Source organism: Cyprinus carpio, unplaced genomic scaffold (genome assembly GCF_018340385.1).
Source record: "Cyprinus carpio isolate SPL01 unplaced genomic scaffold, ASM1834038v1 S000006800, whole genome shotgun sequence".
Classification (NCBI taxonomy): domain Eukaryota; kingdom Metazoa; phylum Chordata; class Actinopteri; order Cypriniformes; family Cyprinidae; genus Cyprinus; species Cyprinus carpio.
In genome coordinates, this window is record NW_024879386.1 from 388,134 (window position 1) to 411,453 (window position 23,320).

The 23,320-nt window shown below is 39.5% G+C and overlaps 1 pseudogene; it reads left to right on the top strand.

Annotated features, from left to right (window-relative positions):
* Nucleotides 1-21,765, top strand: part of LOC109067595 — a 34,473-nt pseudogene extending 12,708 nt beyond the window's left edge.
* Nucleotides 21,766-23,320: the final 1,555 nt, after the last annotated feature.

A 23,320-nucleotide genomic window follows, 5' to 3' on the forward strand; every position in this document is an offset into this window, starting at 1 on the left:
TTGCTGCAGTGGTTGCATCTTGTTTTTTTACAAAAGTTGCGTAGAATTTTAACTAGTTATCTACAGTACCTGGCTGCTTCATATAAAAACCACTGGAAACCGCAGGGATTCCAAACAATGCGGCGATACATCTGAGATTTGTGTGTGTGTGCGTGCGTGTTTTTTGTGACATGTCAGGAAACAACTTTGTATAATGACATGGGTATGACACAGGTATTACAAGAGGAGGGTGACTTATGAGGACATAACCCATGTCCCCATTTTTCAAAACGCTTATAAACCATACAGAATGATTTTTTTTTTTTTGAGAGAGTAAAAAATGCACAAAGTTTCGTGTAGGGGTAGGGTTAGGTGTAGGGTTGGTGTAGGGCGATAAAAATATACAGTTTGTACAGTATGAAAATCATTACGCCTATGGGATGTCCCCACTTTTCACAAAAACAAACGTACAGTATGAAAATCATTACGCCTATGGGATGTCCCCACTTTTCACAAAAACAAACGCACACACACCAACTTAAAGACAATGTTATCATGCGTGAAACTTGTGTATTAAATAAATTCAGTGCACACAGACTGAAGTAGTTTGACTGAAGTCTTTGGTTTCTTTAATTGTGCTGGTTTGGGGGTCACATTTAACAAAACCCACCAATTCAATATCTCAACAAATTAGAATACTTCATAAGACAAAAAAAAAAAAAAAACATTTTTAGTGAATTGTTGGCCTTCTGGAAAGCTATGTTCATTAACTGTGCATGTACTCAATACTTGGTAGGGGCTCCTTTTGCTTTAATTACTGCCTTATTTTGGTGTGGCATGGAGGTGATCAGTTTGTGGCACTGCTGAGGTGATGTGGAAGCCCAGGTTTTCTTTGACAGTGGCCTTCAGCTCATCTGCCTTTTTTGGTCTGTTGTTTCTCATTTTCCTTTTGACAATACCCCATAGATTCTCTATGGGGTTCAGGTCTGGTGAATTTGCTGGCCAGTCAAGCACACCAACAACACCATGGTCATTTTATCCAACTTTTGTTGCTTTTGGCAGTGTGAGCAGGTGCCAAATCCTGCTGGAAAATCAAATCAGCAAGAAGCTGGTCAGCAGAAGGAAGCATGAAGTGCTCCAAAATTTCTTGATAGAGGGGTGCAGTGTCTTTTGTTTTCAAAAAACACAATGGACCAACACCAGTGAATGACACTGCACCGCAAATCATCACAGACTGTGAAAACTTAACACTGGACTTCAAGCAACTTGGGGTATGATTTTGCATTTCCAAATGAAATACAAAACTTGCTCTCATCTGAAAAGAGGACTTTAGACCACTGGGCAACAGTCCAGTTATTCTTTCTCCTTAGCCCAGGTAAGACGCCTCTGACGTTTGTCTGTGGTTCAGCAAATTCCTTCACAAGTCTGTGTGTGGTGGCTCTTGATGCCTTGGCTCCAGCCTCAGTCCATTTCTTGTGAAGTTAACTCAAAATTCTTGAATCTATATTGTTTGACAGTCCTCATAAGGCTGCAGTTCTCTCGGTTGGTTATGCATCTTTTTCTTTCACACTTTTTCGTTCCACTCAACTTTCTGTTATCATGCTTGGATACAGCACTATCTGAACAGCCAGCTTATTTGGCAATGAATGTTTGTGTCTTACCCCTCCATATCAATGATTGTCTTCTGGACAACTGTCAGATCAGCAGTCTTTCCCATTATTGTGTAGCCTAGTGAACCAAACTGAGATACCATTTTGAAGGCTCAGGGAACCTTTGCAGATGTATTGAGTTGATTGGCTGACTGGAATGTCACCATATTCTAATTTGTTTAGAATTGGTGGGTATTTGTTAAATGTGAGCCAAAATCATCACAAAAGAACCAAATACTTAAACTACTTCAGTCTGTGTGCATTAAATTTATTTAATACACAAGTAATTTTCACAATTTTGAGTTACTGAAATAAATGAACTTTTCCACGACATTCTAATTTATTGAGATGCAATTGTATTGTAACTATGTGTATGAGCAAGAATATGTTATAAGTTATAAGAATGTTATAAGTCTTTTTTTAGACTTTCAGACTGCTGTATCACTGAAGAAGGTTATAAAGCTCTGGCTTCAGCTCTGAGATCGAACCCTTCACACCTGATAGAGCTGGATCTGAGAGGAAATGATCCTGGACAATCAGGAGTACAAAGCAGCTCAATGATATCTACAGCATGATTCCTGTAAATTAAAGGCCATCAGGTAATAAACCTTGAAATATTAAAAACTGAACCACAGATGTGAAAACAGCTGTATATCAACAGATAGAGCAGACAAATGGATCAGTGTGGAATAGGAATGATGTGAACTGAATTAATTGCAATTTCTTAGAATTTGACTGACAACATATTGTGTGGCAAAATAATGCAAAAAGCACAAAATGATCTAAAATTCTCATCTACTTCCTGTAGGTTTCTGAAAAGCCCTGCCGCACAGGAAGCATGTGATTATCTCACTGAAGTTCTAGGTACAAGTCCATTAGTTCTGAAAGAACTGGATCTGAGTGAAGTTAATTTAGGAGACCTGGATGGGGGGAAACTCTCTGCTCTTTTTATGGACTCTCATAACAAACTGGAGAAAATTAAGTGAGTGATTTATCTTGTTTATCATTATAAAAGACTTTCAGTCACATGTGTGAGCAGAGATCAAGAGCTATTGATCTGATGTGTGTTAAATATATGCTGAATAATAACTTATGATGTTTTATTCTGTTTAGGCTGAATAATTGTAGGCTGACAGAGAAAAGCTGTTCAGTTCTAGCTACTGTTCTCTCCTCCAAAACCATCCTGAAAGAGATGAACCTGAACAACAGCCGTCTGCTGGACTCAGGAGTCAAAGAGATCTGTGAGGGACTGAAGAATCCTGTGTGTGAACTGAAGATACTCAAGTTAGTACATTTCACCAACAGCTACAACAAATGCCACAGCAAAGAGATTAATGTTGCACATTGGCTGATTATGAGGATATATATATATTCTTAACCCTTTAGGCGCCAGGGTTTTTTTTTTGTTAAAAATGCTGTATTTTTGACATCAAGATTTCAAAAGCTTGTGGCTTGAAAGGGCTTAAAGATAGAGATCTACTGTGAATTAGAAAAATGTTGGGCATTACCTAAAGTTTTATGTGGGGTGTAAATATATTCATCTAATTTGCATATTAATGACGTCTCCGGGGGCGGCCATCTCAAATTTCATAATATTCAGGAAATAGTAGATATTGAATTGATGTTTCCAGAAGTACTAATAATGAAGTACTAAATTATTGACTATATTACTACACTATATAGTAGTTCAGACAGGACCACTTTGGCAAGTTACTTGAGTTTATTGACCACAATTTATCATTTGGCGGTATGGTTCCTTATGGGGGTTCTTGCTCCCAAATTAATTGAACATACAAGAGCTTAAACATTGGCCGCCCAGAACTATCAGCTTGGAAATACATGACAATTAAACACTTAATAATGTCTTGGAAAGCGAACAGTGGTAATCTCGTGTAGATGTGGCAGTGGGACGTCTATCCTGTAGCTTGGTTATGAGGATGAGTGTCTCTCAGCAGTGAGGTCCATGCTAACCGGGACTTGAAAGCCTTAGTGATCTGAAACAAAGAAGATGACAACCAGAAGGTGCACGGTAATATGCTCATGCTTATAATGGGGAAGGAGGGAGGGTTGCGAGCCATTTATGAGAGCATACTTATCGAGCAGTAGTGCCCACGTATATATATCCCGTGTCTAATAGGAGAATGGTAGTAATTGGAGCGATTTTGACAGCTGTCCGCATCAGCTGGTCGCAGCCTATGCCTCCGTGGCCTGACTGAATTAACGCTGCGCTCATTAAAACACATGTGAACAGTAGCCTACTTTTTTATCAGTTCATCAGTAATATTCAGGAAATATTCAATATTTAATGGATGTTTGAACTTATTGGCAAGGTTTTTTTTGTTTGGTTGGGTTTTTTTTTTTGTTTGATTTTTGTCTTTTTATTCTCATTCCAAATGATCAGGAAAAAAAATTAAATAAAAAAAACACCACTAGACACTATGACCACATTCACCCCTGCCACCCCCCATCCCCGTTGGGCAAAGAGTCAAAAATGATCACTTGTTTGTGTTTTGTAAACACTCTTGCCTTGCACGGCGGCACCATTGCACTGCAAAGATGTACCGGGAGAAGCGTGACTATTAGATGACCGATCGTCATTTCCAAAAGGCAAATATTCCCCTTCAGAGTCAGAATTAGCGAATAACATTTGCAACATATCCTCACGGTACAACTTTTTATTAGCCATTTGGCGATTTTTAAAAATGTATTTGTTTTTGTTAAGCAGTATATTATAAATTTTACACATCCACATCATGCTTCCATAAAACATGAAAACATAAGTGTGAGAACATATTGTAACGGCAGGAGAAGCGTTGTAGATCCAAGTGCGAGCTTTTATTAAAACATAGCCCTGGTCAACACAGGCAAGGTCCGAACACCAGCAAACAGGAATATCCAAGGGCAAAACAGAATTGTAATCCACAAACGTTCAATGGTCAGGGCAGGCAGCAAAAAGTTCACAAAACACAAGGCAACAGTCCAATGGCTGCCAAACAGGAAGTAAACCATAGAGAAATCAGAGGGAGTGGTAACAGTCAGTGCATAGTGCATAGGTGAGAGCTCCCTCTGCTGGCTTGGCTAGGAGCGACTCCTAGCCCTAAAAAAAAAAAAAACAAAAAAAACATCAGTCTGGGAGGATTATTGAACAGAGGTAAACCAGGGGTGGTATGGAGGGCCAGGTCTGTGCAAAGGAAGTGAACATGGATCAAGGGGTAGTGACAGACTATGTAACCATGAGGGACCTGGACCGTGGAGCAGTGGCAGACAGCGGAACCATGGGGACCTGGTCCGTGGAGCTATGGTGGTGCAGGGAGAGCAGGAGCCATGGCAGTGCAGGCAGAGCAGGAAGCTACTTACAGAGAGTTCATGAACGGCCTCCTTGGCCGTGACAGAGCAGGCTGAGAGTTCATGGACAGTCTCCTTGGCCATGACAGGACAGACAGTGAGCTCATGAACGTCTCCATGGCTGTGACAAGGCAGACATTGACTTCCGAAGTGACCGCCACCCTCCTCTGGATTTTCTGCAACGGACGCCGCCACCGTCCAGAGGTTCTGCAACGGACGCCCTGGAGCAGACTCCTGGACAGGAAAGGCCTCTGAGGCAGACTCATGGACATGAGAGGCCTCTGCAGCAGATTCGTGAACAGGAGAGGCCTCTGGGGCTTCAATGTGCAGCCCACACACACACATGATGGCAACCGCCATAACAGGAATCAATGATTTCAAGGGAACAGTCTCTGTGATAGCCAGTGCTGAGGCCCCCCAGGGATGCTAGCTGCTTGCACTGACATTAGTGGTGGGTCCATCACACTGGCAATCAATCCTGGCCCAAGCTCCACATCCGCAGGAGCTTGGATACTATAGCCCTTTAAAAAATCCTTGGGGGAAACTTGCTTGGCAGCCGTGGCATTATAGGGCTCAGGTGTGGTGGCCATCTTGGCTGGGGGCTCAGGCATGGTGGCCATCTTGGCTAGGGGGTCAGGTGTTTCGGAAGAACGGCTGAGACGTTGTCAAGACTCTGGAAGGTCTGCTGAGACATGGCGAGACTCTGGAAGATCTGTTGAGACGTCCCAAGACTCTGGAAGATCAGCTGAGACGTGGACAAACTCTCAAAGATCAGCTGAGATGTGATGAAAGTCTGGAAGATCAGCTGAGATGCGACAAGACTCTGGAAGATCAACTGAAAGGTGACGAGACTCTGGAAGATTAGCTGAGATGTGACGAGACTCTGGAATGGTGGCCATTTTGTGAAGAGACTCCTGAGTAGCGGCCATCTTGCGATGAGCCTCTGGCAAGCAGCCATCTTGTCAAGAGACTCTTGTGTAGCAGCCATCTTGCACCGAAGCTCTTGAATAGCGGCCATGTTGTGAAGGAGCTCTTGAATGGATTGAGCAGGCTCATGCTTGGCAGACATGAAGCTAGCAGGCTCTGGAGTACGAGGTATGATGATAGCAGACCTTGAAGCAGCAGGCATGGTATGAGCAGACCCTGGAGTAGCAGGCATGATGTTAGCAAACTCTGGCTTGGCAGACATGATGTAATCAGCCTTAGACTTGGTAGACATAGCATGAGTGAACTTTGACTTAACTGGCATGGTGTAAGCAGGTCCTTGCGTAGCAGGCATGATGTGAGCAGGCTTTGACTTGGCAGGTGTGACGTGAGCAGGCGGTGGTTTGGCAGACGTGACGTGAGCAGGCTTTGGCTTGGCAGGCATGACATGAGTGGGTGCAGGAATGGCAGCCATGTTGTGAACAGTCTCTGGCATGGAGGCAGCCATTTTGTGAACAGGCTTAGGTGTGGCATAAACTGTTCCTGACATGATAGTCCTTGTGTTGGAAGACACTGACATGGGGGCAACTGCAGGATTGTGGGGTCCCTCATCCGCAACACCCACAGCGAATGCAGAACCACTCAACCACAATGCAAAGTCTATATACTACTCAAGAGTCCAATGTGGGGTATTGCATGGCATTAAACATGATATGTCCTTGTGTAAACCATAATGGAAAATGTCTTTCATGAAAGTGTCATTGAAGTTTACCTTATAGCAAAGTCCACAAAAGTCCTCGAAATAATCCCCAACTAAGCGATTACCTTGACGGAGGTGAACAAGGCGTGATGCTGGATCCATGGTGATCTGTGTCTGAAAAGCTGCTGGATCTATGGTAGGCAAAATATTCAGTAATGGCAGGACTCAGACAAGCATTGTAGATCCAAGTGTGAGCTTTTATTAAAACACAGCATGCTCAAAACAGGCAAGGTCCAAACACCAGCAAACAGGAATATCCAAGGGCAAAACATAATCGTAATCCAGAAACATGGAATGGTCAGGGCAGGCAGCAAAACATTCACAAAAGACAAGGCAATGGTCCAAGGTCAAAATCCAAATGGGTAATCCAAAGTAACAAAACAAAACAAGACAAAGAAACAAGGTAATGGCTTGAAACAAGACAATGGCTTTGGCAGGGAAAATGCTTGGTAGAGTCCGCATCAGCAAAACAATACTTTTCCAGTTCTGTTTGGCATGGCCATGCTTATATGGCTGCCTAACAGGAAGTAACCATAGACCAAGCAGAGGGAGCAGTAACAGTCAGTGCAGAGGTGAGAGATCCCTCTGCTGGCTTGGCGTTATATAAATACAAAGTGTGTTTATTGTGGTACAATTATAAAGATATAGAAGAATGTTATAGTGTATAGCCCATAGTAATCATCTGTTTTCTTCATATTCCTTTTATTACCTAACTCTTTCCCTGCCACTGAGCTTGTTGTTTTTTTTTTTTTTTTTGAGACAAAGCTTCATTGCCATTGACGGAATAGTCCAGCTTTCTGTTTATGGAAGAAAAATAATGCCATATGTCTTTGAACCAAAAAAGCATGTTGAATAGCACTAACTGAAAAATAATATGCATTGCATTAACAGTGCTTGAATTTTAAAGGGATACTCCATCGCAAAATGAACATTTTGTCATTAATGTTGTTCTAAACCCATAAAAGCTGCGTTCTTCTTTGGAACACAATTTAAGATATTTTGGATAAAAACAAGTAGGCTTTGAGACTGTCCCCATAGACTGCCGAATAAATAACACTGTCAAGGTCCAGAAAAGTATGAAAAGCATCATCAGAATAGTCCATCTGCCATCAGTGATACAAAATTGTTGAATAATGTTGTTATTTTTCATTTTCTTCGTTAACAAAAATATTCTCATTGCTTTATAACGTTACGGTTGAATCAATACGTTTTGTTACGTGTATTTACACTTTGGTTTGAAAACAGTGCATCGGCGCAACGCAGCTGACCCAGAGGAGCGTACGCCATCTGCGTACAGCTCAGAATTACAAAAATGGTGCTTCACTGATTTGGAGAGACACAGAGGAAAGGAATTGTTGAATAAAGTCGTTGTTTTTGTTTTCTTTGTGTACAAAAAGTATTCTTGTCGCTTCATAATGTTATGGCTGAATCAGTGATGACAGATGGACTATTCTGATGATGCTTTTCATACTTTCCTGGACCTTGACACTGTTATTTATTTGGCAGTCTATGGGACAGTCTCTAGCCTCCTGGTTTTCATCCAAATATGTTATATTGTATTCCAAAGTGAACAAAGCTTTTATGGGTTTGGAACGACATGGGGGTAAGTGATTAATGACAACAATTTTTATTTTGTGGTGGAGTAACCCTTTAAGTGTTTTTCTGCTTCTTTCCATGGATTCAAGGGGGAAAAAACATCATCAGTAGTCAAGGAGCTTGTTTTACTTTAGAATATCAGTGTAGTGGAACATCTGATGTTGTTACAGTGCTCTTAGAGGAAAAACAGTTTGAAGAGACTCAAGTGAAAGTCAGCAGGATTCATCTGTGGTGCAGGTATCTGATCACTAAAAAAAAAAAAAAAAAAAAAATTGTGAGCATATGAAGCCATCCCTCGTGTCGTCCAGACACAACCAGAGGTGACGCTTCATCGCTCGGAATATCCCTCGGGTCCTTCAGTGCTTTTGCCTGGTGGACCTGTAGTAACGCCATAGCATGTACAGCCGAGGCAGCTTCATGGTCATGGACATGGTAGAGGTTTTCACTCGAGCCCTACCCTCTTGGCAACCCCCGGCAAGCATATTCATCATCTCTGGATCCAGTTCAGGCATTGCCACCATCCAGGAGGCCCTCTGATGCAGTGATTGACATATGATTGTCGGGAGGAGCCCCAAAGGATACTGCTGGTATGCTCCTTTTAGAGGGCCCAGCATGTTCCTCGGGCAGCTTAACTGGCTGCAGAGTGCTAGAGGTGTGAAGGTTCTTCAGAGGGGTCGCCGCCACTGTGATCCTCAGACCACCCGAGCTATTTCCTGAAGTAGTCCACCCCTGACTTCTGCCATGAAGAGAAATAGATCAAGGCAGAGGCACTGGAACTCTGCTCTTTATGAGGAAGTGAAGCCTGTGATCATGACCATCACCTGGTACAAGGGAACAACATCTATACAAAGATGCAATGTCGTCTTTACAAAGACACAGCGTAGAGCTGGTACAGACGCAATTTCATCTTTAAAAAGACACGTCCACCCGTGAATGCTTTTTTAGGAAAGAAGCCTTTTATTAGCATGCTGAAGCACACAGGTGAGATGGCTGCCTGCAACACAAACAGGGTAGTTCAGCCTGATGTGTGAAACCCACTCGACACAGGAAAACGACCATCGCTGTAGCGCCATTCCACCCATCACGAAGAAGCTACCATAAAGCACGCTGAACTTGTCTCATTCACAAACGAAGCTTGGTAAGAGCAGAATGATTAAAACCGCTAGGCTCCAAAGCAAAATGATTAGCACCGAGTACCAGCCCAAAGAATTGAATTGAATACCGAGTACCAGCCCAAAGAATTGAATTGAATTATGTGTTGCACCTGCGTTTAGTTTACACTCAAAGTAAAGTGGGTCTCTCTAGTGAGATCCCAAATTCTCTTGGTCATCAGTGTGACATCGAAAGTGACTGACTGAAAGGGAACTACAATGTTAATTTAAATTCTTGTTTTTATTGTTTGTAGACTTTCGGGCTGCAGTATCACTGAAGAAGGATATCTAGCTCTGGCTTTAACTCTGAGATCAAACCCTTCACACCTGATAGAGCTGGATCTCACAGGAAATGATCCTGGACAATCAGGAGTGAAGGAGCTCAATGATTTACTTCAGGATCCAAACTTTCAACTGAAGACACTGAGGTGAGTGATATTAAAAATAATAACATTCAATAGTCTTAAACCCCATTTTAGCTGAAAGAGAATGAAACTGACAAAAATAAATTTATAAAAACTTTGGAATGATTAAAATGCATTTTACAGGTTTGTGAAAATAAAATATATGTCAGGCTATGTCAATATATTTCCTTTCATCAGGTTTTTGGTCCTGTTGCTGATGAAGCCTGTCAGTATGTGACTGGAATTGTGGGTAAAAACGCGTTACTCCTGAGAGAGCTTAATCTGAGTTTTACAAAACTAGGAGACGCACGAGTGAATCAGATCGCTGCTCTACTGCGGGATACACACTGTAAACTCAATAAACTGATGTGAGTAGTTTTAGTTCAGGTTTTTTTCAGGAATCACTTTAATACTGGCATCAAGTATTCAAGCATGCTGTATTTGTAAATATCCCTCTCCTATTTAATATTTTAGGCTGTGTGATTGTAGTCTAACAGACCAAAGCTGTTCAGCTCTCGCTACAGTCTTGAGATCAAACTCGACTCTGAAAGAACTTGACTTGAGCAACAATAATCTGCAAGATTCAGGAGTGAAGAAACTCCAGAATGGATTAGAAGATACAAACTGCACACTGGAGAGAACCTCAGGTGAGTTCAATGAACCCTTTGTTTGGTTTTAATAATGTTATTATCTTTTGTTTAAAGTTTACATTACTGTAGTAAAGAGTTTTAGTGTAGTAAAAAATTATCTGTCCAGAAGAGAAAATAAATGTAGTTTATTTGAGGTTTTACATTATGAAAACTCTTTCACTGATATTAATTTTAGATAATAGATCTGATTAGATAATAGGTAATTTCAAACTTCTTTTCACTAGAATTTCAGACTGCTGTATTTCTGAAGAAGGTTATAAAGCTCTGGCTTCAGCTCTGAGATCAAACCCTTCACACCTGATAGAGCTGGATCTCACAGGAAATGATCCTGGACAATCAGGAGTGAAGGAGCTCAGTGATTTACTACAGGATCCAAACTGTCAACTGAAGACACTGAGGTGAGAGATGATGAAATAATTCAAAATAAATGATGCGCATGTGAATTATTTTTAGATGTATTATTTCCCTAATAGCGTAAGGTACACAATTTGTTGCATCAAAATGGGTCAAAATGATCAAATTTGAAAGATCAGAATGTGCAATTTAGGCGGAAGGCTGCAGAGTCATCAGCCGGGAGCCACCCATCATTGATGTTCAGCTCCTTTCATCCCAGAACATCTCTGGGTGGTGGAGTAGTGGCAGGAAAGACTCCTTACTGTCCCCCTACAGGTAGTTCTATGATCCTTCTCGCCCGTTGTATGATCCTTTTTCTAAAGCCAGAGCCAGTAGCTCCCTTCCTCTTCCTCCTCTGCCAGATCCTTTAGTGCCTTTGACAACTTGGTGCCTCTGATATCAAGAGACTTCAGGAGCTGTTGAGTGGAGGTACTATTCATAGCCTCGACAGCCAACTTCCACTGGATAGGTGAAGCACTCTAACTTTCCTCTTTGCATGTGAATGAGAGATCTGTGTACTTCTCCATCTTCCTCTCAAAGCAGCCTCCAGGCTGTCTTCCCATGGCACACTCAGTTCAACCATGATGACTGTTATTGTGATAGTAGACCAGAGCAAGAATTTCTGGCCAGAGGGAGGTTACGGTGATCTGCTGCAGGAAATTCAACTGGTGGTCAGATCAGCTCCCAGCTCCCAGTTGCCTTCGGGTGATAGCAGGGATCACGCCTATGTGGTGCTTCCAAGCTCCTCTGATACCAAGAGACTTCAGGAGCTGTTGAGTGAAAGGTACTATTCAAGCCTCGACACCCAACTTCCACTGGATAGGTGAAAGCACTCTAACTTTCCTCTTAGCACGTGAATGAGAGATCTGTGTACTTCTCCATCTTCCTCTCAAAAGCAGCCTCCAGGCTGTCTTCCCATGGCACACCTCAATTCAACCATGATGACTGTTCTTGTGATAGTAGACCAGAGCAAGATTTCTGGCCAGAGGGAGGTTACGGTGATCTGCTGCAGGAAATTCAACTGGTGGTCAAGATCAGCTCCCAGCAACAGTTGCCTTCGGGTGATAGCAGGGATCACGCCTATGTGGTGCTTCCAAGCTCCTCTGATACCGAGAGACTTCAGGAGCTGTTGAGTGAAGGTACTATTCAAGCCTCGACAGCCAACTTCCACTGGATAGGTGAAAGCACTCTAACTTTCCTCTTTGCACGTGAATGAGAGATCGGTGTACTTCTCCATCTTCCTCTGAAAAGCAGCCTCCAGGCTGTCTTCCCATGGTACACTCAATTCAACCATGATGACTGTTCTTGTGATAGTAGACCAGAGCAAGATTTCTGGCCAGAGGGAGGTTACGGTGATCTTCCAAGCTCCTCAGCCCCTTGCCTCACAAACTGGTTCAGGCCATGAGATATTTATTGAAATGTTTAAAATAAAACTGTTAAGATTAACAAGAGCTCTCATTACAAACAATGTTTGATAATCTTAACATATTTTGTAATATAATGCACACTGAATTGAATCCTGCTTCAACTTCCCTTCTCCAGGTTTTTGAGTCTTGCTGGCAGATGAAGCCTGTCAGTTTTTGACTGCAGTTATGTGTAAAAACCCGTTACTCCTGAGAGAGCTTAATCTGAGTGAACGTGAACTAGGAGACACACAGATTCAGATCGCTGCTCTACTGCAGGATAAGCACTGTAAACTCAGCACACTGATGTGAGTATCTTACAACATTTCACATGTCACTACTAATAGCTACTAGTTATGTTACAGTAGTTGATAATTCTCATTCAAGTCAGTGCAATTTTTCTCTTAGCATCCCCAAAAAAAAAATAAAAAATACAGCTTCACTATAAATACACAGATGTCTTTCCTAGCTGAGTTACAGAATCGGTTTTCAGCTGTAAATTTCAATTTAAGTTAAATTTAAGTGCACATTCAGGGGTTGGACAAAAATATATGTGAATGCGTGGGAACAATCCAATATTTTATTCAGGTGTTTGCCACCATTTGCCTATAATACAGCTTCCTTCTCAAAATTAGCAATATATTTTTATAGCATTTATTATGTAATGTTAGATTATAAGTTCATGTTAACTAGTTATTATTTATTTACCAATTTTTACAAATTATACCTTATTGTAGAGTTACTGAGTAGAAAATAAACAAACAGATGTAACAAACCAAGGGTAAGATTGAATTCATCTTGAATTTACATATCTTAGTATTTCATAGCTTGTAACTTTGTGGTAGTTGTAATGCACTTGTAGAGTCAATTTAAAATGACAAATTACTGTCAGAAATGACAAGCAAATCCTCCAAAACCTTGAAGGATTATCATAAAATCGACATATTTTCTTTATCTTTCTCTTTTCAGTTTGTGTAGATGCAGTAGTTACAGAGAAAAACATGTATCATCCTGACTTCAGCTCTGAAATTAAATCCATCTCTCTTGAGAGAGCTGGAACTCAGTGAGAATGAAGTAAAAAACACAGGAGTGAATCACTTATGTGACATTCTGAAGGATTCACACTGTAAACTGGAGAGATTGAGGTGAGGAAACTTCACATACAAGAATCAAAAGACTTTTGCTTTCACACTGGCACTTTTGGTGCATACCCAGGTTTCATTGACTCGAGAGTTCGGTTTGTTTGGATGATGAGAACGCTGTCTTCCAAACTCAGGTGCACAACTGCCAACCATACTCGGGGTCCACTTAAAAAGGGTGGTCTGGGGTACGGTTCAAGTGAACACAATCGTACCAAATCGTGAAAGTGAACCGCTATAAATGTTGTATCATTTGATAAATATGTGTATTTGTGTTTGTGTTTCACTCACTTTCCTGACGCGTGTGACTGACATGCTGCAAACAGAGAGCTGTATATCTCATTTCTATTCACCTTCAGCGTTCTTTAGATCATTTGCAGTACATTCATAAGACAGATGTACAGTAAGTACCGTTATGTACCGAATCTCTGTGAACAACCTCTGTGCGGGTTTGGACCAGGCAAGCGAACCAAGTGTGAAAGCATCCTTAAAGTCACTTGATCACTCTAAAGTAAAACAGTTTTTTTTACACAGGCAAAAATGTAGCTGATCGAAGTTTTAAGATTTATATTCACATTTTACTGACAAAAAAATATATTGGACAGTGGTTTGCTGTTTTTAGACAAAAAAAACAGGCATTGTATTAACCACCCAAAAATAATGTAAAATACAAACTAATGACATATGTTTTAGGCTTTCAGACTGCAGTATCACTGAAGAAGGTTATAAAGCTCTGGCTTCAGCTCTGAGATCAAACCCTTCACACCTGATAGAGCTGGATCTCAGAGGAAATGATCCTGGACAATTAGGAGTGAAGGAACTCAATGATTTACTACAGGATGATTCCTGTAAATTAAAGATCATCAGGTAATAAACATTGATATATTTTAACAATAGAGGGGGTCAAATAGACCAATGTGGAATCGGAATAACATGAATTAAATCAAAATGCAATGCAGAGAAATTCAACAGACACACAACGGAAGTTGTGATGACATTATGTAAAAATATTAATGATCTAAATTCTTATCTTCTTCCTGTAGGTTTCTGAAAAGTCCTGCTGCACAGGAAGCATGTGATTATCTCACTGAAGTTCTTGATAAAAGTCCATTACTTCTGACAGATCTGGATCTGAGTGAAGATAAAATTGGAGATTTGGATTGGGAGAAGCTCTCTGCTCTATTGATAGACTCCCATTGCAAACTGGAAAAAAATTACGTGAGTGATGTTATACATTTATAACACTTTGTTTATCATTATTAAAGACTGTCAGTCACATGTGTGATCAGATAGTTAAAAACGTGAAGTGAAGTGACATACAGCCAAGTATGGTGACCCATACTCAGAATTTGTGCTCTGCATTTAACCCATCCAAAGTGCACACCCACAGCACTAAAACACACACACACACACACCATGAACACACCTGGAGCAGTGGGCAGCCGTTTATGCTGCGGCGCCCGGGGAGCAGTTAGGGGTTGGGTGCCTTGCTCAAGGGAACCTCATTCATGGTATTGCCGGCCCGAGACTCAAAACCCACATCCTTAGGGTTAGAAGTCAAAACTCTGTAACCATTAGGCCATGACTTCCCCCTAATATTAAGGCCTGTTGAATATGTCCTGAATATCAATTAATGCCATTTTATTCTGTTTAGGCTGAATAATTGTAGGCTGACAGAGAAAAATCTGTTCAGTTCTAGCTACTGTTCTCTCCTCCAAAACCATCCTGAAAGAGATGGGCATAAACAACAGTCGTCTGCTGGTCTCAGGAGTCAAAGAGATCTGTAAGGGACTGAAGAATCCTGTGTGTGAGCTGAAGATACTTAAGTGAGTACATTTTACCATCAGCTACACTCAACACCACAACAGTGAGATCAGTATTACACATTGGCAGATTATGGAAATATTTTTTTTTTTCTGTTCACCTCAAAAAATAGGAAACATGTAAGATTACCAGTTTTCTAACTAAAACTAAAACAAAAATATATTAACTGTACTTAAATAAAAGCAAACACAACTGGAAAACTGAACTAAATTCAAATAACTAGAATGAAAGTGAAGTATATATGGATTACTTTAAAACCAATTAAAATAAAAAAAAAATACTACAAATTCATTTGTGATTTAAGTCTTAAGACTTATGTCTTAAGTCACTGGGGTATATTTGTAGCAATAGCCAAATATACACTGTACGGGACAAAATGATTGATTTTTATTTTATGCCAAAAATCATTAGGATATGGAGTAAAGATCATGTTGCATGAAGAGATTTTGTAAATTTCTAACTGTAAATATATTAAGACTTAATTTTTGATTAGTAATATGCATTGCTACTTTAGTTCTTTAGTTCTCGACAACTTTAAAGGTGATTTTCTCGATATTTAGATTTTTTTGCACCCTCAGATTCCAGACTTTTTGTATGTAAATCTCATTTTCAAAAAAAATTGACCCTTATGACTGGTTTTGTGGTCCAGAGTCACATTTGTTTTTTCCTAAGCAGTATAATATAAATATTGATGCTTATTCATCTTGCTTCCATTAAACATGAAGAATATACTGAAGTGTGTTTAATGCAATACAAATGTAAATGTGAAGATGATGTGCGCCAGGTCTTCAGGAAGAACAAAAGAAGGAAAAGCACCAGGCCCAGATGGCGTTACACCACCCTGTTTGAAAACCTGTGCTGACCAGCTGGCCCCCATCTTTTCACAGATCTTCAACAGATCTCTGGAGTTGTGTGAAGTGCCTTCCTGCTTCAAACGTTCCACCATCATCCCTATTCCAAAGAAACCCAAGATTACAGGACCTTAACGACTACAGACCTGTGACTCTAACGTCTGTCGTCATGAAGTCATTTGAAAAACTGGTTCTGGTTTATCTGAAGGACATCACTGGACCCTTACTGGACCCCCCCTGCAGTTTGCTTACCGGGCAAACAGGTCCATGGATGATGCAATCAACATGGGATTGTACTTCATCCTGCAACAGCTGGATAAAACAGGGACTTATGTGAGGATCCTGTTTGTGGACTTTAGTTCGGCTTTCAACACCTTATTCGTAATAGATTTTGATACAAAAATGATCCATCTCTGTTTTTGTTTTTGTTTATTTTAGTGGGTCACCAGCTTTCTGACAGACAGGCAACAGCTAGTGACACTGGAGAAATTCATGTCAAGCAGCCACTCCACCAACACTGGTGCCCCTCAGGGATGTGTTCTCTCCCCACTGCTCTTCTCGCCGTACACCAACGACTGCACCTCTAAAGACCCTTCTGTCAAGCTCCTGAAGTTTGCAGACGACACTACAGTCATCGGTCTCATCCAGGACGGTGACGAGTCTGCTTACATACAAGAGGTTGAGCAGCTGGCTGTCTGGTGCAGTCTTAACAACCTGGAGCTGAACACGCTCAAAACAGTGGAGATGATCATGGACTTCAGAAGAAACCCCCCTGCACTCCCCACATTTTACCATCATGAACAGCACTGTGGCTGCAGTGGAGTCATTCAGATTCCTGGGAACCACCATCTCTCAGGACCTGAAGTGGGACAATCACATTGACTCCATTGTGAAAAAGGCCCAACAAAGGTTGTACTTCCTTCGCCAGCTGAGGAAGTTTAACCTGCCACAGGAGCTGGTGAAACAGTTCTACTCAGCTGTCATTGAGGCTGTAATGTGCACTTTAATAACTGTCTGGTTTGGTTCAGCTACAAAATCAGACATCAGAAGACTACAGAGAACGGTTCGGACTGCTGAAAGGATTATTGGTGCTCCCCTGCCCACCCTTCAAGAACTGTATACATCCAGAGTGAGGAAAAGGGCTCAGAAAAAATCCACTCTGGATCCCTCACATCCAAGTTACCCCATCTTTGAACTTTTGCCATCTGGCCGGGCGCTTCAGAGCTGCAAATACCAGGACAGTCAGGCACAAGAACAGTTTCTTCCCCCATGCAATCTACCTAATGAACAGTTAAATGTTCCCCACTTATGCAATAAAAATGTGCAGAATCCTTATATTTATTTGTTACTCCTCCATCCTAGTACATCCCTGCATCTTACTCAATCTTATTCCATTATCATTTATAGCACAATTGTTTATACACTTATTTAATTGCAAAGGTTTTTTTTGTTTTTGTTTTTTTGACTGTGTGTTGTTGTGTCTGTGTACTGGAAGCTTATGTCACTAAAACAAAATTCCTTGTATGCGCAAGCATACTTGGCAATAAAGCTCTTTCTGATTCTGATTCTGATTAAAGAATAAAGCTCTTTCTGTATACAATAGTAGGCTGTATATAGTAATCACCTGTTTTCTCCATATCCTGTTTATCTCTTAATAAAATAACAAGGGAGATCAATTACATAGACACATTTGTAAAATAAAAATAAAAATAATAAATCTTCATTTCTGAAACATATTTAATAATCTGTTGAAATGTGATCTGTAGCCCCTCATGTATTTAAAAAAAAAAATAATTATAAAAAAATAAGATGAAAACTATACAACGATCATGAATTTGAGCCACAATATTAATTTTTTTTTTTTTTTTTTTTTTTTTTAAATGTTGGCAGACTTTCAGACTGCAGTTTCACTGAAGAAGGTTATAAAGCTCTGGCTTCAGCTCTGAGATCAAACCCTTCACACCTGACAGAGCTGGATCTGACAGGAAATGATCCTGGACAATCAGGAGTGAAGAAGCTTAGTGATTTACTACAGGATCCAAACTGTCAACTGAAGACACTGAGGTGAGTGACATTAAAAATTATTAAGTGCAATAGTTTTAAAACCACTGTTGCTGAAAGAGAATATAACTGTCAAAAATAAATTCATAGAATTTGATTGTCTTAAAGCCCTTTCAAAAGATTTATTTTATAATATTAACAGTCAACCCAATTTAGCTGAAAGATAATAAAAAAATATGTTTAAAAAATCTTTGAATTTATTAAAAGACCTTTCACAAGATAAAAAAGATGTATTCTCAATATATGTCAATATATTTCGTCTTTATGCAGGTTTTTGGGTCCTGCTGCAGATGAAGCCTGTCAGTATGTGACAGGAATTGTGGGTGAAAACCCGTTACTCCTGAAAGAGCTGAATCTAAGTGAACGTAAACTAGGAGACACAATACTGAATCAGATCACTGCTCTGCTGCAGGATAACTGTAAACTCAACACACTGACGTGAGTATTTTTAGTTAAATTCTTTTTTTACACATTTAAAATATTTTAAATGAAGTGACCAAAATCAGTTTTCGGGATTCCCTTAATAGTGAAATCAAGTACTTTGTATTTGTAAATTGTCACTCTCACGTTCATTTTAGTCTGCGTAAGTGTGGTCTAACAGAGGAAAGCTGTTCAGCTCTAGCTACAGTCCTGAGATCAAACTCCAGTCTGAAAGAACTTGGCATGAACAAGAATAATCTGCAGGATTCAGGAGTGAAGAAACTCCAGAGCGGATTAGAAGACACAAACTGCACACTCAAGAAACTAAGGTGAGTTTAACACTAGAACCTCCATGGGGTCATTTTTACTTGTGGCTATTTTTGAAATGTACATAGCAGGTTTAACCTGTCAACCAGACCCCCCATTATGGGACTCACAGCTGAAAGTGCCAACTTAAAATTGCAACAGTTCCTTACTTCAGTGTGTTACACACATAATTTTGGTGTCTTTGGAGAGAAGACCCTTTGGGCTTTACTTTTTATCAACCAGAGTTGATAATGCTCAAAGTTATAGACACTGAAGTGCCTTGAATTTTTTTTACACACTGAATTTGTTTTTATTTGATATAAAAATACATGAAATCAGTCCTGGAGCAATCTAGAAAAGTAATGTAAAACCATTTTTCTGAGATTTTTCTGAGACTATGTCTAGATCCCCAAACAGATGGTAATCATGCAGATACAGAGCAGAATTCAGATTAAGAGAGTGCCAGAATTCAAATAAACAATTTTTCCGCCTATTGATCCTAGTGGATCGTCTCATTCTGTTTGTGACACTGCACGCTACATAGCCACGCCGTTGTTTTTTACAACCAAGATGCAGTTTTCTGAGCGTGAGTTATTCCATAACGGACACAAACAATACTGTCCCTGAAGAACTGAAACGTAAACAAAGGAATTATCATCCATATTACAACGTTATTGCTTCAGTGGACTAAACCTGCTCAATGGGATGTCATTCAGTGGACCCTTACCTTCCTAACTAAACCGGGATTTATAGCTGTGGATATGTTTATGACTCGTTATTACGACGAATCTGGTATGTACTGCGTTTTGATTCTTCATGTTTTGATGTGTACTGCTTACACAAATCTAGTAAACACATTCTTTATAAGCTTTCCATTGAAAAACAGCGATCTGTCGTCGATGCTTGAGGCTTAGATGTTTATAATGATATATAGTTTGTCAAGATTTAATTTGTCCTATTTCATTTAATCTATTCGTAAACATTGACACGTGCAAACAAGGAGAGTTTTTCATTTAATCTATTCGTAAACATTGACACGTGCAAACAAGGAGAGTTTTTGATAGTCATTGACTTTTACTAAAATGATGTAATTTACAATTCAATGTTGTTTAAACATTGTTTAGATAAAAAACCAGATCAAAAAATGGGGGAATTAATACCTATAAGCGCCAGTGGGTCAAAATTTACCCGCTATTGAATGCATGTATTTTCGCGCTGTCATTTTTTTGCCGCTTATGTTTTTAACATTGTACATTTCTAGGCAACACCTTTCACTCACTGATTTTAGCGGTTATCAGTTTCCATAAATGAAGTAAAAATGACAAAAAAAAGGGATTTATGGAAGGTAGGTATTAGAAACACTAAATGCCATGAGTGATGGAGAGTCTGATGGCAAGTTGCTTCCTGGTTCAGCTAAGCATCTGACGGCTCATCTGACAGTGATCCATATATCATATTTACTATCATATTTACATGTTTTTTAGCTTAACATTACTCTAATTGGTCAAACTTTGGTTTAATTATTTAATTTTTATCTTGCCATATCGTTTATTGTTTTCTACTGTGTTGATATTCTTGTCTGGTCGTTTGCTGAAGAAATAAATTAATAAAAATCTGATCTATATGATTTAATGAATACAACTTTGTTTTTGATAACCCAAGTTTAATGGTGTTGTTCTCTTATTCAAACTATAAATGATATAACTAAACAAATTAATACATATTTAGCTGTGTGCTTGAATTTGTCATCACATCATCCTATGCAGTGTGGTGAATTATTATTGCTCATTATTGTCTATAGGCTATATTAGTAATTTAAATAGAATGGGTATTCTTAATATATTGATTAATAACATTGTATAATAATGTACCACCCAAATATTTAGGCTACTACCTTCTATTTTCTGCTGTCAGTGCAGGCCTTTTTTTTTGTTAAATTTTTTTTTTTGACCTAGCGCTAAGCCTGGAACACACCAAGCCGATGGTGCGCTAAGCCTGGAACACACCAAGCCGATGAATCTTCTTAGTGTGTTTAGCACTGTCGGCTGAAATTGGTCCTCGTCGGCTTTGTAATGGATGACTCGACATGTTGAATCAGCGTTGGGGCTTGACAGTCAGTCGGGCCATCTGATCATTCTGATTGACTGTTCAGCCAGCGAACCAGTGCTCTAGAAGAAAAAGAACGGAGGTGACGGAGCAAGTAAACAACGAAGTCAACGGGGACATACTTGCTTTTCTCATTTGTTTGTATTTCTTGTGATTATTTCTCATGACCCATTACGGATTCGTGTAGCCTGCATTAAAAAGTCTTAAACATAAAACAACAGGATACAAATATAGCTGATGACTAGACATAATCATTTCATAACTCTAGACACTTCTTTGTGAAGACAGTTGCATAATACAGTGAAATAATATGTTCTTTAGCCATATAAATACAGTTGTAATGTACATGGGTAAAATTTACCCGCTGGCGGTTATAGGTATACAGTGATCTCTGGTGGTTCTAGTGTTAATGAACCACTGTTGGAGTTTAATAATATTGTTTTCTTTTGTTCAAAGTTAAAAATAACTGGAGTAAAATAAGAAAAATGAAGACACATGCTTCTGTCCCTAGGTCAGGGCTTCTCAGCCAAGAAGAGAAAATTAATTTAGTGTATTTGAGGTTTTATGATATAAAAAACATACACTGATATTATTTTAAAATATATATGATTTTTTTTTTATCCTCTTTTCTTTAGGCTCTCAGACTGCAGTATCACTGAAGAAGGTTATAAAGCTCTGACTTCAGCTCTGAGATCAAACCCTTCACACCTGATAGAGCTGGATCTCCCGGAAATGATCCTGGACAAACAGGAGTGAAGCAGCTCAATGATTTATTACAGGATCCAAAATGTCAACTGAAGACACTGAGGTGAGTAGGGCTGTGTATTGCCAAGAATCTGGCGATACGATACGTATCACGGTACAAGGGTTGCCTTGCGATATATTGCGATACACTGCAATACTGTAAGCAAGGCGATATATTGGGATATTTCTTATTTTAGGAATAGTATATATTGTAAGGAAAGCTGTCATTAAGAACACCACCATATGCAAACCTTAGCAATAAATAAATAAATAAAAATTGTTTAACCAAAGCACAGTGGGATCTGCATTTGCAATAATCAGTCCCTGTAACATTCAATGTTATTGAACCACTTTTTGTGCAGTATGAGTAAAGGGGGATAATTTAAAGTGCTTGCAGGATCCTTTAATAAAATAAAACAATATAAAAACAATAATCTGAAAAACCAAGCCTTGTGCATTACAAAGAATAATATTCTGAATATATTACAGTTGGTTTGATACCTTTATCTCAAATGGTGTCAGTTTAATTAATTTAAGTGGGTACAGTATATAAAACGGTTGAAAAATATGGATTCAAATTGAATCATACTGAATCATTCAATACTGTATATAAAATCAATAAAGGCATAATCTGAAAAAACTAAGGCTTGTGCATTATACTGAATAATATTCTGTATATTTTACAGTTGCTTTGATACCTTTAGATCAAATGGTGTTGTCATTTAATGTATTCATATTATTGCATACATTAAAAGTTGTAAAATTATTATAAAACACATAAAACCGTAATTCAAAAATGGAACTTTGTGCAATAACAGGGATGTTTTTCTGAACATTTTAACCCTAACCCTAACGCCCCTAAAATGAGAGAAACTTCAGCCGCGGGTTGACCCCCTCCCGCCTATGCCTGCGCCCCGTGCAAGCCTCTTCACACGGGTCGCAGCAAGCGGCGGAACCGAGGCGGCGCCAGCGCAACAGTCCAACAGTGGACGTTACCATAAAAGCCTAAATGACGGCACACTTCAGCTTTGTACACCGAAACATGAACTGGGACAAATCTTTCACCCTCAATTACTAGCAGCGAACTACATTTAAGCTAACATTAGTGCTGTGCTCTAATACTAGTATTTCCTGTCACTCAGGATGAAGACTGCCATCTAGCAGTCGGGAAATAAACTCGAAACGAAAAAACTGCCATGAATCTTGAATGATTTTTTTTTTTAAATATCGATATTACATTTTGAGAATCGATACAGTATCGCCAAACAAAATATTGCGATACTCACGATACTCATTTTCTTACACCCCTAGAGGTGAGATGTGAAAAATGTTACTTTGGAAATTTATCATGGACAAATTTGATGTGACATTGTCACAAGCTAATTATCTACAAGCCTGATTCCAAAAAAGTTGGGACACTGTACAAATTGTGAGTAAAAACAGAATGCAATGATTTTATTCAGAATACAACATAGATGACATATCAAATGTTTAAACTGAAAAAATGTATCATTTTAAGGAAAAAATAAGTTGATTTTAAAATTTCATGGCATCAACACATCTCAAAAGTTGGGACAAGGCCATGTTTACCACTGTGTGGCATCCCCTCTTCTTT